We start from the raw sequence: 19,558 nt of genomic DNA, 5'->3' as shown, positions 1-19,558 counted from the left end.
ACGAATCGTACCGAATTCTTCCTATGTATCATACGTAAGGCAAAGCAGTTCTGTAATTGGTGTAGAGCCTAGGCTTCACGAGTCCTCGTGGTCACTATAGAAAGACGTCAGTACATAGTATATGGTTAATAAGGTATAGCCGAAGATTGTCATTATCTCCAAAAATTTAATTTCTGTTTCTTCAATTACAATACTGTCCAAAAATGAGACCTATTTCAGTCGATAGAGTATATCGAACTAAACAAAATGAGCTATTCTCATGCGTATTTTTTGAGAAAATCGAAAGATTTTTTTATATAGCACGTAGAAATATGTCGTTAATTGCCAATCTATTTAAATAAAACCATCTTACCGATCTCTATCAAATTTTCAACATAGATAAGGTTCGAGCCTGGGATGTTATTATTATTATTATTATTATTATTATTATTATTATTATTATTATTATTATTATTATTATTATTATTATTATTATTATTTCTTATTTTACTTCGATGATGCAACTTAAGGGAGGGAGAGGGGGAGAGATATTTAAAAATGATCGACATTGACCGATATTAGTGCCGAATCCATAGTTTTCGGGGTCACTGAGATGAACATGGCACTTTCGATGCCGTTTAAATCCAAATTTAGCCCAGCAACTTGGGGGAATAGAGAGGAGATATATAAAAATGATCGATATCAGAGAGCGCTTTAGTAATAGAAAGTGACTAACGAAACGTGTTACTTTAATTTCCCTTATTTTAACCCAGTGAAGCGGGTAATTGATTTTGGTAATATGTGTTTTTAAAATCTATTAGAATATATTATTTATTAATATACTGTAGTATACCATATATTGCAAAACATTCACATTAACTCGAAAATTGTATCTATTGCTTTGTCTTTACCTAACGTTGACATTCACTCCTTTACTCCTATGTAATAATGAGTTCAATATTTAGAAATGAGTTTAAAAATTAAAAGACCTGACATATTCACAAAATTACATAAGCACTAATTTCAGAGTTTGACCTCGGTTTTTCTCGAAACAGAGAAAGAGGCACGTTCGTTCTCCTAATGAAATTAAGATGTTCAAAGTGAGTGACTTCTTGACGGAATTCCGCTTGTTGGAAAGAGGTTTTCTTAACTACGACACGCAGCCCAATTTTTAAAGCCACGAGTTGTTGAAGTGGAAACGTGACATAAACACACACACATGAAGTGGATTTGCTTACACACGTAGAAGTCGCACAAATAAACGAACAATGATTGATAGTCCAATGTATATTATTATTATTATTATTATTATTATTATTATTATTATTATTATTATTATTATTATTATTATTATTATTATTATTATTATTATTTGGAAAATGTTTACAAAATATGTGTATTTCCGTGACTAGGAGCGATTATTAAAAGTATTTAACCTAGATATTTTATCACAAAGGGAACAACAACATGCATTAAGATTTTTAGACTACTTTAGAAAACGAACTTTGTCTATAACTAAGTTTGTATCTAGTAAGTAAAATTGCTTTCCTAGTGCCAATCCATGGAATAAGATTGGCTGGAATTCAAAGGTAAAAGGTGTGGCTATATAAGGCGTGGACCTACTGATTAACGTGGAATCCGAAACACATGAGCTCTCATTGGATATCGAACCCGGGTCTCCCACGTCAGAAGTGTGTACGCGTAACCGCTTAGCCACGAAGGAGCTCAAGTTTTTTTTTTTTTTTAAAGTAACCACTACTGGGGATTATACCAAGGTCCACCTGAAATTAATCTACACGTTGGCATGTAAGGTTGAGGTCATGTGTGTAACAGGAATTTTAAGATAAGTAAATTTGTACTTGTTTTTTTGTCTTTCTTTTTCAAAAGACAAACTTTTATTGTCTACTAGAAGCAGTTTCTTTTTCAGTTTTTAGTAAAGCTACACGCATACATGCATTTAAAAGACCTGAAAGAATATTCATTGAATACGAGGAATAGAATTTTCTTCGTACGACTATTTTAGTATGAAAATCTGGCACCACTGCGTGTGACTTAATTTTTAACAGAATGCCTGCATTATTCATATTTGAGCGAGTTACGAAAAACACTGAGTCTGCCAAATGTGTGGGAACGGAATGAAGCGTCTCTGAAAAAAATAAGTCATTGGGTACGGTTTAAAGACGATCACATGTTCTGGCTGCATTGTGAAAGTTAAAAAGGTTGTGTTGCATACTATGCGTATATGTATATATCCCCTTGAATTAAAAGTTTAATTGTTCCAAAATAATATTAGCAATAAATAATCCATAGTTTTCAATTTAGTTTGTTGTTAGTATGGTTCAGTTTCTCTACAGCACAACAAATACAGCAATAGTGCCGGAACATAGCTAGTTATGAAGAGGAAAAACAATAAATCTCTGGTTATTATCTTCGCTGCCGATTGTGAATGGTGTGCGCTCAGCTCAGGGCTACCAACTATCTAAGTAGCAATTATGGCAGCAGATGGTTAAAAACATTGATAACTTGGAAAGAGATTATACTACTCTGAAAAGGAATCTTCACACGGTTTAATTCTAATATAATTTATTAACCTAATCTAATTTATTAACGAGTGTGATCAAAAACTTTAAAAAAAAAATCTTAATGAAATGAAATCTGAGTTTTACGTCCCACGATTATGCCGGCTAGGCTAAAGGAGACGGTGATAAGAAATGAATGAAATGGTGTAATGAAGAAAGTGAGAGGAAACGGGAGAACTCCGAGGAAATCCACGCACACGATACTTGTCCATCAGAAAATTCAGTTATCGCGAGCTGGGATCGAACCAAGAACACCAAGCACCAGAGGTGAACACTCGACCACTGAGCCACCGCGGCCCCAACAAAATCTTATGAAAGTATGGTAAATGTCCATATTATAAAACGATGGCAACTTCCTAACTATGGGATTCAATATTAAGGCCGGAAATAGCAAATGTATCACTTCCGGTTACTAAAACTGAGATTATACCTATGGATGCAAATTGTAGGGAGAAATTGTGGGACTAACCAAAAAATTTAGGAGAAAAGATTTGAACAGTTGTAAATTAAATAACAACACTGCTCTCTAATGTCATAAGTTCAACCTCTTGTATGAGAAGAATACGCTGAAAGAGTATCTAGGTATAAAGTAACCAGAGAATGTTTAAATACCATCTTATCACCAAACATCGGGGTTCAACTTTGTGCACAGCGCTTAAACCTCCCCACCCTCCTTTAAAAGATCTGGAGACTCCAATCTATATTTCAAGCGAATATACTAAAATATACGACTGTACACAATAGTGAAAGTGTGGTCTTTGGAAAGGCGATGGTTAGGTCAGTTTTATCGAACACTACTGTACTACTATACACAATGGCGTATACAGAACCGTAGACAGAATTAACTGCTACGAGAGGGAAGTGATTCAAGCAACCTTTTCGGACACCCATCACTTCAGGACATGATAATCTTTTTATTCTTATTTTGATTAGTGGTGGGCACAAAAACTGGTTTTTCGGTTTTTAGGAAAACCGAAACCAGTTTTGAGAATTTTCAAAAAACAGATTTTTCACCGAGACCGCTTTTCAGTTTTCTCCAAAATCGGTTTTCTGTTTTCTCCAAAATTGGTTCTATTTCTGACCAGAATAGTGCTTCGTTGTTCTCCAGAAACCGATTCCGTTTCCACAGAAATAGTTCTGTGTGTTTTCTAAAAGTTTTCATCGAAACCAGTTTCGGTGAAAACTGAACCGGTTTTAGAGAACCGAAATGTTGTTTTTTGGATTTCGGTTCTTCTAGAACCGGTTTCCGGTTTTTTATTTTTAAAAAACTGTTTTGCCCATTCCTAATTTTGAAACAGTAAACCAGGTTATCTCAACCTGGGGGTCGCGAGCGGGTTTCATGGGGTCGCGAAGATAAGCGGAAGAGGTAAATAGAATGTAATACCGGAAAATATTTTTAAATATTATTTTGAATTTTGTTTTAATAGGCATATTTTTATTTTTATAATACTATTAAGAACAACAAAAAATAGGTCTACTAAACATTTTCGACAGGTGCGGAGTCGTTTAAAAATCAATTTAAATGAAAGAGGTACGATACTGCATATTGAAATACCAGAAAAATACAAATGCAGCAAAACTTGCATATTGAAATACAGTTGAATTAAAATTGAAAGCTAATGAGGTACCCGAGCTAATGAGTGATTTCACTAGTGCAGCAATGTTCTGTTCAATGTTCGTGACGCACATTATCAAGTCATTTGAAATACTCAATAATTTTTTAATAACTGTCGAAGTTTCTTTTAACCAAAATTAGAAATCATTTTATTATTATTTTTTAATCATATGACCCAAAATTAAGGGAGTCATGCAGTTTAAAATTTTCAAACGGCTTCCATTTTGAAACAATATGACGGATCGAATTCGATATTTGTAATATGAATGAACTGACCAAATTTGGATTTAATCCATTTACTTTTACGAAAGTTACTGTATCCACTATATACAAGAAATGGATTCTTCCATTATAGAAATAGATGTAGGCCTATATCGTGAGATCTTCGCAATATGTATATTAAAAATCCCACACAAGCTTATTACAAACCAGAAATTATAAGGGGGTCGCTGACAAGAGGATGTGATAAAATGGTGGTCGTGATAGAAATTAGGTTGAGAACCAGTGCAACAAACTAATATTTTCTCGTAATACCTTGTAGAAAGAAGGGTGTTTAAAACCAGGGAAGCGGCTCTATCCTTTGCGAACGCCACTGACTATAGATATAAAGAAAAATTGATATGTATATCACAAGATGATTGGCAGCTCTGCGTTTAACTTTATCAAGATGCTTTGCCCTGCTGACGCTCAGTTTACGGAATGCAGAACAGGAAGAAAATGCCGAGCACGCGAATTGAGCTTCACAGTGTTGCCAAGTGTTTTGCTTAACTTACAGAAAACAACTGTCAGTGAGGAGAAAAAAAAAATTACCAACATGTGCTATTACTTTATATCTCGTTTTTTGGTTCTTTCTTTATCAATCCCTTCTTTTTCCCCCTTTTTTAAACAATAGAGAAATGGAATTAGGTCACAGAACAGGGTCAAAGAGGAAGGGGGAATGTCAGGAAAGGTCACAAATATTGAAATTGCAGGATTCTTTTTTTTTTTTTTTTCGTTCTTGCATGCAAAAAGCCTTTACTTTTATCAGATACGAAAAGTTTTTTGTTTTAAAATCGATATTGATTAATATTCTAATTATTTTCTTGAATCTGATATTTCTTTGTTTTTGTTTAATTTAACGTGGTCACATCGTGTACTGTGTTGTCCCCTGGGGCGGATTCAGGACCGACTTCTGGGGGGGGTTATCTCCAAACTTTGGGATGGGTTTTATATATATATATATATATATATATATATATATATATATATATATATATATATATATTTTAATTCAGTCTGTAGATATGCGTACGCGTACAAGCATGGGTGCCATTAAAAAAAAAAAAAGGAAAAAAGAGACTATACAATACAGGCGTTGCTTTGAAGCTGAGCGGTTACCACATAAAAATCCTTTGGTGAGTGTGTTCCATAGTTCAATTCCTGACGGAGCCAGTTAATATTTTCGTTGATTCAGGACCACACGGGTAATTAAAGTATAATCTGTACTGAGAGATATCCCTGGTTCCTGCTAGGGGGACACGTAGATCTGTTACCTGATTGTCTTTTTTTATTAAATTGCCGGAAAATGTCTGAATTTTGCGTCCGGGTTGCACATGTGTGTGAAGTATTAATCGAAACCATGGTTCATTGCAATGCTGATGTACGAACTATTAAATGAAATGAAATCTTTAAGTTTTACGTCCCACGGTTATGCCGGTTAGGCTAAAGGAGACGGTGATTATGAGAAATGAATGAACTGGTGGAATGAAGAAAGTGGGAGGAAACGGGAGAACCCCGAGAAAACCCACGAGCACGGTGCTTGTCCACCACAAAGTCCACACGGCGCGAGCTGGGATCGAACCAGGGACCCCAAGCACCGGAGGTGAACGCTCTACCACTGAGCCACCGCGCCCCCCAAACTATTAAATGAGTTGTAATTGGGTAGGAGTTTAACATTTCTTTTAAAAACCTTGAACACGATGGCTTAATGGTAGAGCGCTTACCTTTGGTGCATGGGGTCTCCGGTTCGATCCCCAGGTAGGCAGGTTTGTGGTGGACAACTTCGTGTCTGTGGGTTTCCTCAGGGTACTCCAGTTTCCTCCCGCATTGTCATTCCACCGATTCTTCCATTATTAACTAGCCTTAATTTTCTCCCTTAGCCTAAAGGCGTAATCGTGGAAGATTAAACTGAAATATTCCATTTTCATCGTTTCCTTTAAAAGCTCGTGATTTTTAAGAGTGAAGAAAGCAAGAAATCTCAGCGATGAGACAGACGCGATATAGTCAGCCGAATGGCGCACGTTGAGCTGAGTGATGCGTGGTTAGCACAGTAACTCGCAGAGTGGTGTTCATCCCTATTCGAGTGTTTGGGATCAATCCCGCAAATAATCCTCCCCAAGAAAAGTAGAGGTGACCTGAGTTAGTTATGACAAAACCAAGGTAACTTGCTTTGTAGACGCAATTTTATTCAGTTTTCGAACTTTTTTTTTTTTTTTTTTACCGTTCTTAAAAGCATAATTTCGGTATAACGAAACTCTCATAGGTGTATCGTGGACCCTAAAACTCGCTTGTGAGCCCTCCTGCTCCTAGGCGAAATGATTTATCAATAAAATGTTGTTTTTTTTAAAGGTATATCATAAATAGAGCAAATTATATATGGGAGCGTTCTTTTTATTACTGAATTTTATTATATTTTTTTATAAATTGTATTATACAAAATTACTTTAATATAATTTTTTAATAACTGGGTAATGAATGGTATCTTCAAGTTTGAGCAGCTTAGGGAAGGATCTCCACATAACTCCGAGCAAACTAAGTGGAGTTGATTTAGGATTTAATACTTTACACAGGCAGAGAGGATTAGAAAGCTACAATGCTTTACGCAAGCTGGGTGACTGAGGTTAGCAATTTTAGAGTTTTGAGCAAATTAAATTACAGGATGGGAGTCCTAGAGCTCTGAGCAAGCTAGAGGCTTTTGAACTAGGCAGCTTCCAGAGCTCTAAGCAAGCTAAGGGAGAGATGACAAGCCGTAGATTGATACCAAATTTGGAACTCTTTCTGATTTTATAGCTGCTCTAATGTAGCAGTGGCGCTGGTTGTCTTTTTTGTCACACGACAAATAGTATTGTTGCTGTTAATGTCGTCTGCCGCTGTAGAAGTTTGTAGTAGGACGCACATGGTATTTTTATAAATAAAAACATGTGTTGATTATTTGTACTCCCCAGGCCAGTTTAAGAGATAAGCCAAAGGGAATCACCGGGAATCGAACCTAGGGTATCTTTTAAAAACTTGCAGGCTGGTCATAGTCCTTCATTGACAATAATATGAAGGGGTTACTTGCTTCTAGTTCACATCCTTTGTCAGCAGCAAAGTTGTATAGGACGAAACCTACTATTTCACGTGTGATCTGAATAAACTTAGTATATTCGATATTCTTCTGTTGAGAATCGAACCCGAAACCTCGTACATCAAAGGCACATAATACAGCCACTAGAGCAGTGGTTCTCAACCGGTGTAGCATGGGTCACTATTCGGGTGTTTACCGCGAAACTTTCGTAACAGTGTTACAGTGAAAATGAAAAAAGCAATTTAATGTAGATTTGAATAGAAAAAGTAAAAAATACTGTGCCAAAAGCTGTTTTTCACAGATGTTGAAGAATGAACACTAGCAATTACTAAGAGTTGAGCTTTCTCGTGACTAAGTGATTAGCGTACGCGCCTTTGGCGTGGGACACCCTGGTTCGATTTTCGGCGGGAGCTTTTGTCGTTTGGATCCGACATCAAGCTGTAGGTCTAAGTCTCATACAGCCTCACCACTAAAAGGGACGCTGACCTCAAAATAAAATAAAGTTGAGGCAGCATTGGCAACTCGCACGTCAATGTGGCACGCGTACACTCAACAAACGACGCTGTGCCGTGACCAAATATAGGTTGAAAACCACTGCACTAGCCTGGACTTAACTGATGAAAAAATTATACTACAACGTTAAAAAATGGGAGAACCGCAGTGTATGTTGGCATTTTTTAAAAAATAATGCCCCAAGCAGTGGCGTATTTACGATTTTGTTTCGGGAGGGGCTTTGCTAACTTTCGGGGGGGGGGAGGGTTGCCTGAAAATGTGAAAATTCTGCAAGATATTTCATATACTTTACTATAGTAAGTAAGATTTCGGGGGGGGCTTAAGACCGGAAGTTCCCCCCCTAAATACGCCACTGGCCCCAAGATTATGTACTAAGGTTAAGAGAGACTGCGATGATAATGGTGGAATGGAGAAAGCGAGAGAACCCTTAGAAAATACCACACACGATGTTCGTCTATCACAACACCCACTTGGTGCGGGCTGGGATAGAACTAGTGACTCTACGCACCAAAGGTGAACGCTGTACTATTCAGCTACTGTGGCTCATTCTGTTACTTACTGTTAGTATGATAGTCATATGTTACCTCTCCTCCAGTAACGCTGCGTTACAAACCAAACCGAAATGTACTGGAACACATTTTCCTGTCATAACTCCAATATTTGTGCTCCGAATAGTTATTTGAACGGTTATTCGTGATTAAAATTGCGACAGAATTTTGTTTGGTTCTGGGTCAGGTAGAAAGTTCACTCCTTCCCCTTGTCCCCTCCCTTGCTTTTTGTTTCTTCTAAGTTCATCTGACAATACTGCCAGTCACGTTTTCCTGTGCTTCTAGCTTTGTTTTCGGTCTCTTCCATAGACAATCCCTATGGGTTTACTTACGGGTACTACACCTATGGAATATATAATGTAGTTATAGCGCTGTTTGACCTTGAACTACAGTTTATGGCCGGTTTTTAGAATAAATTCTGCAGAACCTGTATAAATTTGACCGGCTTCTTAAGTTATCCAAATTTTCAAACGTAAGACCAACCTCTGTTGTTTGATATTGAATTCTGGAGAATTTTGAGACTTCAGGTTACTCATGTTCTGCCCACCATATATGTTACACTGTCCTTCGTGTTATAGGCTTCGGTGCGTGAGACCTGGACTCGATTCCTGGTGGAAACTGTAAATTTTAAGGATGGTCGCAAATTGACAGCAGGAAAGCCTGTCCAGGCCGAGGAGCAGTAGACACAGGAGACGGTACAAACAATGGAAGCAAGCCCTCTGTCACACATTCAAGTGAGAGTTGAGTTGAGTTGATTTTAGTTTAGCGTCCCGTTCAGCAGCGAGGCTATATGAGACGTGGACCTACTGATTAACGTGGAATCCGAACCACATGAGCTCCCGCCGGGAATCGAACCCGGGTCTCCCACGCCAAAGGCGCGTACGCTAACCGCTTAGCCACGAGGGAGCTCCCTCTCCCATTGAGTGTTAGTGTTCTGTGACTGTTCCAGCGAAGAAGAGGACTGCGTCAGAGAGAGAGAGAGAAAGAGAAAGAATGGAAAATGAAGCTGTGAGAGTTGCATGCAGTGCTTCATGATACTAATCATGAAGATTATGAACCAAGAGATAAATTATGGATTAAAATAGCAGGCGAGTTGGATTACGTTAAGGTTGGTGTAAAGGGACAAGTTTTGCCAATAGATGTCACTACAGTCTTCGTATCTTTCTCATGCATTTTTTACCTTTCACGAAAATTTACAATTTCTCTTAAAATTTCAACCTAGAGTCTTCAAATTTTTGGAGAAGGAACTTCATAACCTGTCGAAGGCAACAATTCGTGCCGATTTCTTATTTAGAATTTTCTTCATTGTTGAAACAGTTATATTGTTAAAGGTTTGGATATCCCTTTCAACAAACAAGCCATTTCAACAATGAAGAAAATTCTAAACAAAAAATCGGCACGGATTGTTGCCTTCTCTAAAAATTTGAAAAATCTAGGTTGAAATTTGTAAGAGAAATCGTGAATTTTCGTGAAAGGTAAAAAATACATGAGAGAGAGATACGAAGACTGTAGTGACATCTATCGGCAAAACTTGTCCCTTTAAACTAACCTTAAGTACAATTGTCTTCTTAGCGGACTAATTTGAAACTCCATGCTACGAATAAAATCTGTTTAGTGGGTTTTAAAGGCACTTTAGTCTCCCTAGTAAGCTTCAAATGTGTACTAGATAAAATGAAACACGACATAAAAAAAGGATTCGGACGATATTATTAATAAAACCGGTTCCCTCATACTAAAACTGAGGATTGTAATTCTCAGAGTTAGGATTTTGGATTTCGAGTTTAGCGTCCTTTTCAGCAGCGAGGCCATATTAAACATGGACCTTGCAGCTTAACGTGTGATCCATACCGCATAAACTCCTGCCGGGAATCGAACCCGGATCTCGTGCACCAAAGGCGCATATGGTATCCACATAGCCAGCAGGGAGCTCTTAGGCACGAGTGTTTGTTTCTGAAAGATTGCGTAATATTTGATTATTATAAAGAGATGACTTGGTTTTATTATTTATTTCAATCACGAGTCGCCATTGTTAAGATTAAAGAACCCAGGGGGAGCTCAGGTAGTTCGGATTCCACGTTAATTAGTAGCTCCCAATCTCATATAGCCTCGCTGCTGAACGGGACGTTAAACTCAAACTCAACTCAAGATTAAAGAAATAAGGATTTAGAGTACTCATTTCAAAATGAACAATGTATAACGCGGAAGCAGTTTTCTTTCCTTTTTCTTTCTATTTTTCTTCCTTTTGTTTCTTTTTATGTTTACTATCCCTTTTCATTTTCCTCTTTTCTTTTTCTTCCCTTTTCTCTTTTTCTTCCCTTTTCTCTTTTTCTTCCCTTTTCTCTTTATTTTTCTTTTCTTTCCTATTTCTTTTCTTCTTTCCTTTTTTTACAATTAGAGAAACTACTGACACAAGAAATGTATGGAATAGATAAGTGTTGGCAACAGTGGCGTACACGAGGGTAAGGTTTCTTTACCCTCCGCCGCTTGAGCAAGATATTGTGGATAAATAAACATTTACCCATATTAAGATATGTATATAAACACGTAAAATAGTATGAAGTTAGAGCTTGAATGTCTCTCCCCCTCTTGCCGAAATTCTGCGTACGCTACGGGTTGGCAATGTAGTCTAAAGGCGGATTTTCATGCAAGCGTTCGTTGCGTTCTTTGCTTGTGATGCTGCTGAATAGCCAATTGAGGAAGTTGTTTTACATGTAAGTACGGCTCTACGTTTAACACAACTTTCTGTTGGCTACGCATAGAAACCGCAAGCAACGAACACAACGGATGATTGCATAAAAATCCGCCCTAACACGTAACGATAGATTAACGAGTAGTATGCCTACAAAACCTTCAAATGCTATATCAAGTTCTAGTTTGTCACCATCTGCTGTTTCTCAATGCCAAGTTTCCTGCCTATTCCTTCTCCTATCTGTATGGTTTACTGTGAAGGAGAGTAATACTGTGACGTCACTAACTCAGAAATTACTGATTTAGAAACTACAGTGCATAGCAACGGCATTTGAAGTAACTTTCTTGCCTTACATTTCTCAAGATTTTTAAATAGTGAATACTACACGTGATTTTCAGATGTTAATTTACTTACAATTGCTCTGTGTCTGAGTCACGTGAAAGATATGACCCCAACTTTTTGAACTGCCTCAGATTCGAATCTCATTAAAATTATCTTACATAACTTCTTGCCATTTATGATTTTGTAAGAACTCTTTACGTCAAGAATTTGAATAACATGTTTAAATGTATTTTGCAGTGTTTAATACTGAATGTAATTTTGGAAAACGGATGATTGTCGTAATGGAAGAGCCTCATTGGTGGCTCATTGCTAGAGCCATTAACTCGGTGCGTGGTCTCTGGTTCGATCCCCGGTCAAGTAAGTTTGTGGTGGACAACATAGTGGTCGTGAGATTTCTCGGGGTGCTCCAGTTCCGTTCCATTTTTTCATTCCACCAATTTTTCCGTCATCATTCACTTGCCTTAATCATAGTCTCCCTTAGTCTATAGGGCAGCGTTTCCCAACCAGTGTGCCGCGGCACACTAGTGTGTCGTGAATGGGCTGCTGGTGTGCCGCAAGGAATCGAAACAAAATTATTAATTTTATAGCAGTCAAATTGCAAAACGTAGGGAAACATGTATATTTGTATTTCACATTACTATGAACCTCTACTGTGAATCTACAATTTTAAGTTTCATACCGGGTTACTGTTCTGTACATTTCTAAAGTTAAAAAAAGTATTTATCATTGTTATGATCATTACTGCTTCTTTATTGTTGCAGACTATTTCGTAACTTGAAAATTTAAAATATCATTCAATGCTTTCGACAAATTACCTACATTTCTGTTTTAAAAGTAAAAGAGATTTGTTTGTTCTTTCTTTATTTAGTGATCTTCCTTCTTACAAGTTAGTAAAAATTTGCATACAGTTTTAAAAAAGAAAGCGTAGTTTTGGAAACCTGAGTTCAATATTTCATTGCAATTATTTTCTATTTTTAAATTAGAATGAAAAATAAGCATAATGATTTACCACGGGGAAAGCCCAGTGATAGAGGTTTCTTCTCTGTGAGAAGATCTATTATCACAGAAAAAATACCACTGTGTTTTATATTTACAAATAATAATATCTATAAGTGTGCCGTGAGAATCCAAGTAACACCCATATTGTGTCGCTAGTTGAAAAAGGTTGGGAAACTCTGCTATAGGGCATAATCGTGGGACTTAGTTTTAGTTTAATTCGGTTTACAGACTTATTGTTGCTGGCAGTCAGAACTTCCCTCTGCCTTTCTCTCTCTCTCTCTCTCTCTCTCTCTCTCTCTCTCTCTCTCTCTCTCTCTCTCTCTCTATATATATATATATATATATATATATATATATATATATATATATATATATATATATAAAATCCTTTTAGGCTTACCATTCTCAGCAGCTTCAGGCAGGCCCGTAGCCAGCCCAAAAATTTAGGGGTGAGGGGCGGTAGAAGTTAGGGGGGCCCGACCCAATCATATTATACTTAACCACCATATTATGGTTCATTTGGAAACCTACCGTGAAACTTTTAGGGGGGGCCTTAGCCCCCCGTGGATACGGGCCTGGATTGAGGTGAGGCTATTTTTTTTTGGCATGGTACCTAAAAAAAACTTAAACTGTGCCTTATTTTATTTGTTTGATTATTTAGGTATTATATTATTATTACAAAAACACACATGCAGAGATCAGCATGCAAGTTTAATCCTCACAGTATACCGGTCGCCTTAGAGGGGTCTGGCGCTCCATGCCATGCTACCAGCGCCAGCTTTCTCATTATTATTAGCCCATATATGCCCTTATCTTTTTTGTTTTGTATTTTGATTTATTTCGGAAAATAGACAATTTTCAACCTATTCTTAGTGAATTTAGTGTATTTTCGTTTTACTGATCTCCCATTGGCTAATTATGATACTGGGTCGAAAACGACCCAGAGGGCAAATGTAAGCTTTAGCAATAACAAAATATGGAAGTGGGTAGTTTTCGTTCCGGGGGACTTATATGGGTTAATTAAATGCTGGTTTAAATCTGACTCCTTACATTTACAGGTGAGGAACCTTCGGCCGCCCAAAGGTAAAGGGAAGTAGCTATATTTTGCTTGTTTTAAAAAATTCGGTAAAAAAAAAAAGTGATTTTTGATTATTAACATTAATGTAGATACTTCCCTTAACATTGAATTAATTCTCAAAACAATCAAAATGTAGATACTTCCCTTTACCTTTGGGCGGCCGCCCTATATCTGTTTCTCTTGTACGTATTCACTCCACGATTATATGTTTCTCTTCTGCCACTCTTTTTAGTTTCGTATGTTCCTCGCGTAATAGTTTTCTCTTTTCTAGAGATACATACATACATACACGCAACCTGAAGACACAAATATCACAAAAAGACCAATCAGCTAACGAACGAAACACACGTTAATTATGTTAGAAATGATTCTAAAATTCCTCCACACAATCAATCATGCCCAAAGTGCACGCAATAAGGTGGCAAAGACGATTATATTTTTTCTTAAGAAATTGTTACGTAATATCAATATGGACATCATCTACAGTACTGTTGTTATGCAACGGAACATGTCATTCGGTTACATACAGACACAACAGTACGCCCATGGACAATATATATATATATATTGTGTGTGTGTACATGTCTTCGATCTGAATTCGTGAGATAGCTGTTTATTGTAACGCGTCTTCGTTAGAACAGGAAGTAAGTGTTACGTTGCTAGCATTTCAATAACGTTCGGATGTTACGTTATACTGTGTGTTCTGTTACGAAAGTAAGCAAGCATGCACGCTGTTAATATTCATATTTAATGGCGACACAAAGTGACACTTGAAAACCATTATTATCAATGTTATCTGAGAAAGTGAGGGTAAGAGCTATCCCGGTATAGTTGCGAAATAACAGCACAGTAGAAAATATTTTAGAAGAAAATACCTACGTGGCTGTGATTCATATTGATTTGAATGTATGATATGAGTAAAATGTTGCCAACAAAGCTTTTTTCATACTGGCAAACAGAAAACGAAATTTCTTAATTAAATATTGCCAGATCTAGTATATACAGGGTGGCGGAGGGAAATTGATAAACTTCAGTTGACGTAAAATGCAAGAATAAACACACACTCGCACACATTTAATGACAAAAATGGATGAACAGAGTATGACATTAATAATGTCACTTTACTTATTTATTTATTTTTGAATTACGAGCGTGACTCAGTGGTAGAGCGCTTACCTCTAGTACGTGGGGTCCCTGGATCGATTCCCGGCCAAGTTAGTTTGGCTGGATAACATAGTGTCCGTAAGTTTTTTTCCGGGGTACTCCAGTTTCCTTCCACATTCTCTTTCCACTATTCTGCCATCTTTTACGTGCCTTAATCTTCAGTCTCAGTTAGCTTAAAGGTCAAAATCGTGGGACGTTAAACTGAAAGGGACAGAAAAAAGAATACTTTTTAAATTGGGGACTGTGATTCAGTCTTATAGCAATCATCTCTTGTGCTAGGGATCGCTGGTTCTTCCCAGAGTGAGTGTCTTGTGCAACGTCTGTGTGTTTTCCGGTGTTCTGCAGTTTATGCTTTCATTGTCATTCACCTTTCTTAATAGACGAAAATTAGCAATTTTTGCTACTTGAAGACGGCATCGGAAACACGTGTTCCACCTTTATAAAATGATCGACAAACCATGCATCGAGGCATCCAAGTCATTTTTTCTTCTGTTTCAGTTCAGTGATTGTTTCAGAATGTGTGCTGTACACATTGCTTTAGATATATCCCCCACAGAAAGAAATCGCAAACATTGAAAAGACCCGCCTCGATTGTTCCATCATTACTAAATGGCAAAGCCTTCCCAATCATGTCGCACTGGTTCCGAACAAATGCCGGCGTTTCTAGTGTTTATCCTAGATTCAAACTTCCCGTTTATTTTCAACACCGGTTCCGAATAAATGCCCAGGTTTCTAGTGTTTATTCTAGATTCAAAATTCTCATTTCTCTTAAACACTGGTTCCGAACAAATGCTGACGTTTCTAGTGTAGTTTATCTTAGATTCAAAATACCCATTTCTCTTCATCACTCTGTACTAATAGGCGAAGCAGTGAGAATTTCGCCGTGTATGGCGGTATAGATATACTATATTGACTTGACACCTAGTCTTCCGTTCCAGGCGCTGCTATCGGCTGAAGGAATACCACTCTCTTTCGCTAAGGCTCTCTCGTTTAGCAGCTGCTGAACCCCTATTGGCTCAACGCTTGGGTGTGTTGGGGTGTGAGCTTTAGTTCGCATTTTTGCCACGGTTCAAGACATTTTGGCAGCACAATAGAAGCAAATTCTTTCTTATAAGTAGTTCGTACAAATGTATGCAGAGGGCAGCAGTACTGAATGTTTGCTTGCAGCGTCCATTGTGCGGTTTTATCATACTACCACTAGATAATGGAGCCGTGCAGTGGCGGTTTTAGTGGGTAGGCCGGGTTTTGAAAAATATATAAACGCTAAAAGATACAGTAAATATATTTTCCACTATTTATATTAATGGCTAATAATTATTTAACAAATGCATCAACCACTATTGTAAAAGTAATTTTCTAGTGCCAGTAATCAATCAATTGTGTATTTGTATCCATAAATGAGGGAGCGGGCCTACCCAAAATTAAAATCCTCAAGCTGCCCCCGGGAGCCCTGATGTATTTCTCTCCTTGCTATAAAGATAAAGCTATCTTCTAACGCGGAATACTGAGTGAGTTCAAAGAAAAAAGATGAGTTATTGTGTGGATCTTATTTCGTGCATTGTTATGAATCATTAAGTGTTCAGCTTATTTTAGCTTAGAATTTCATAAAGGATTCCATTTTTTTTAGAGCAATGGTGGGCAAAGAGCAGCCCGCGATAAAAATCAGCAAGTAGCAGTGTCACGTGTACACCACGTGAAGGAGTTTTTTTCTCAATATTGAAACCAGAAGTGGTAGTGATTAGTTCCGGTTCTAGTAGGTTAGAGTGCAAATGGAATATATTCTTAGGACGTTGGATTGCAGGAAACTACTTCTTACTATGTATCAGTGGCGTAGGAAAGGGGGGGCCCGGAGGGGCCGGCCCCCCCAAAAGAGGTCCGACAATGTACTTTGATACTTTGATGTTTGTAACTTTTTATATATTTTTATGTTTATATATTTTTTTGTTTGTAATTTTTCTATATGTACCTATAACAGCACTTGCCCCCCCAAACACACATCCTGGCTACGCTACTGCTATGTATTATCCTTTTTTACTCTAACATTCAACATTAAAACCGGAAGTGATTTATTTCTGCCACTTCCGGTTTGAATACAGGGTTAAGAGAAGATGGTACCTATTCTTGTCTCGCTATCTCTTATGGCATTTGCTCTGTGCAGATCAACGTTGGAATCAAAATTACAAGACAATGTAGGGTAAGATAGTCATTTCAAGTTTTGTTTTGGCGTGGAGGAGTGATTGTCTTAAATTCTGTGGGGAAATTTATCCCCTTTACTCCGTGAATGGGGAACGTGGGAATCCAGCTACTAAACATTGTCTCCAAAATCCGTATTGACATCTTGTTAGAGATATCTGACAACAAAACATACCTGAAAGACAAGGTGACCAGAACTTTTACTTTAAAAAACGGGACGCATACGAATCGGCGACGAGGGGGGGGGGACTTCCACATTGCATTTTGGGACTCAGTAGTGTTTTCAATTTACAAAATACACAAGTAAGAATAATAACACGGCGTTTCTAACTTAAGTACTACCCAACAATACTTTTAACTACTTCAACACTCAGATTCCCACTCAATTCCCACTTAAACCATAGAATACTCAATTTTCATTTGAATATTCAGAAGTTCTAGGCACGGCTGAACCTTCCCAATGCGGAGGCGGGGGACAGACTTTCGGAAGGGGGTTGTCATACTGCTACTTTTAAGGGCTCCAAACTTTGGGATGAGTTTTATTTATATATATAAAATTAAAAATTTTCCTCTTCTGGGGGAGACGATCGCCCCCTTCTGGATCCGCCCCTCTCCCAATGAGTGTTGGTACGGAAGAGTGTAGAATTAGCATTGACTATTTATATTTTGAATAATAATTACGGGACACCTGGGTCTTGTTTGCTTAAAAACGGGACATTTAGGCGTCCCGTTTGTGAATCAGAAAAAAACGGGACAGCGGTTGAAAATAAGGGACTGTCCCGGCTAAAACGGGACGTCTGGTCACCTTGCTGAAAGGGTCTCCCAAAGTTATACAGAAATCGGCACCGCTGCCTCAAACTATGAGCTACGCCACTGAAGTCTGTTCTTTGAAGTTAAGAAAGAAAATAGCTTTGAGAGTATCTTAATTTCATGAAATTCGTAACGCTGACCTATTAAGAATTTGCGGAACTAAGTTCCCTCAACGGTTAGTTTATAAGAATAAATCGTAAACAGTCGTTAGTTTTGCAATATACCATTGCGCGCACACACACACACACACACGTACGAAGTAAATAAACAAGATTTCACTTTCATTTCAAAAGATCCTCCCGACAGCTGTTTAAAAAGGGGGGGGGAGGCTTTTGTAATGGTCTTCAAAAAACAAAAGACAAACTTTGAACCTTGACATTTTCACATATTTGTCACCATCTTAATTTCATTTACCAAAAGCTAACAACTGTATTGCTTTGTATTTGGTGTCTCTTTTTCTGTATGCGAAATGAATAGAAATATAATTTACTGTGGGCTGTTGTTTTGTTGAGTGTGAACAAAAGTGACAACTGTAGAGAGAGAGAGAGAGAGAGAGAGAGAGAGAGAGAGAGAGGAATCTTTTCAACAGTGGTGTCGTAGTATAATAGTAGTGGTAGATAAGTGCCGCGAGCAAAAATGTCTCAAAGCAGTAACTTCCTACTTTTCACTTGAGTAGTTAAAATCGTATGTTAGAAGTGTTTTTGTTTGGTTATTTCATAACGCACACTAGCCAGCCACCAGCAAGAAGCAATAGAAATTTTGCAATATTCTTTGCTCTTTCTGTCTCTGAGAACTCTCTCTCTCTTGTTCTACCGTATAGCACGTTAAGGAAAGGATTGCAGCGACATGAAGAGAGAGAAAAAGAACTGTGCAATGCAAAAGAATGCGGGTGTCATTGTCTTTTATAGCTCCAAGGCATTTTTTTTTCACCTTCCGAAAGAAGCTAAGTTGAATTTTATGTTGAGAGTTTGCAAAAGTATGTCAGGGTGTAGCAATGTACGAGGAGGGAACTGAGTAGGGGTGGTCCAATACCATATTATTTTCATTTTTGATTGCTACTCTAGGATACGTTGGCTGTGGTAGAGCGCTTATCTGTGAAGCGTAGGATCCTTGGTTCGATCCCCACCCAAGTAAATTTGTGGTGGACAACATCGTGCTCATGGCATTTTACTTTAGTATTTTTAATTTCATTATGGAAGACAACAGTTCTTCATCCCTCTAATTGCGAAGAAAAAACAAGAGAGTTTCGTTTCAGTGTGAAGCTACGGTGGACTTCCAAACGACGCGAATTCAATACTCGCAGTAGCCCCCGCCAAGTGAACTTCGTGGTGGACAAACACCGTGTGCGTGGGTTTTCTCGGAGTTCTCCCGTTTCCTCCCACTTTCTTCATTCCACCATTTCATTCATTACTCATCATCACCGTCTCCTTTAGCCTAGCCGGCATAACCGTGCGACGTAAAACTCAGATTTCATTTCATTTCAATACTCACAGTAGTGCATCTATAACTACTGCTCGCAATAGAGTAATAAAATCAATAATTTTTATCACGTCAACCATAGGTTTGTGGGCAACAAAAATTTTAAAACTTTTTTTTCTTCATTGGGAGAGTTGTTTTATATTTTGATAAGGTCTCTTCTTCGTAACTGCATCTAGATATTCTATCCTTGGTCTTCCTCTTCATGGTTTTCCTTCTGCCTTTCTCTCTATCAACACGGTGATCCA

At 37.8% G+C, this 19,558-nt stretch overlaps 1 protein-coding gene across 1 annotated transcript in view; it reads left to right on the top strand.

Annotated features, from left to right (window-relative positions):
* The window catches only part of LOC145672936 (very long chain fatty acid elongase 7-like), a 198,979-nt gene that overhangs the window by 65,219 nt on the left and 114,202 nt on the right, over positions 1–19,558 (top strand). The window lies entirely within an intron of this gene.

Source organism: Thermobia domestica, chromosome 16 (genome assembly GCF_964235325.1).
Source record: "Thermobia domestica chromosome 16, izTheDome1.hap1.1, whole genome shotgun sequence".
In the NCBI taxonomy this organism is placed as follows: domain Eukaryota; kingdom Metazoa; phylum Arthropoda; class Insecta; order Zygentoma; family Lepismatidae; genus Thermobia; species Thermobia domestica.
The sequence above is the reverse complement of the archived record's forward strand: the minus strand, read 5'-3'. Positions and strand labels throughout refer to the sequence as shown.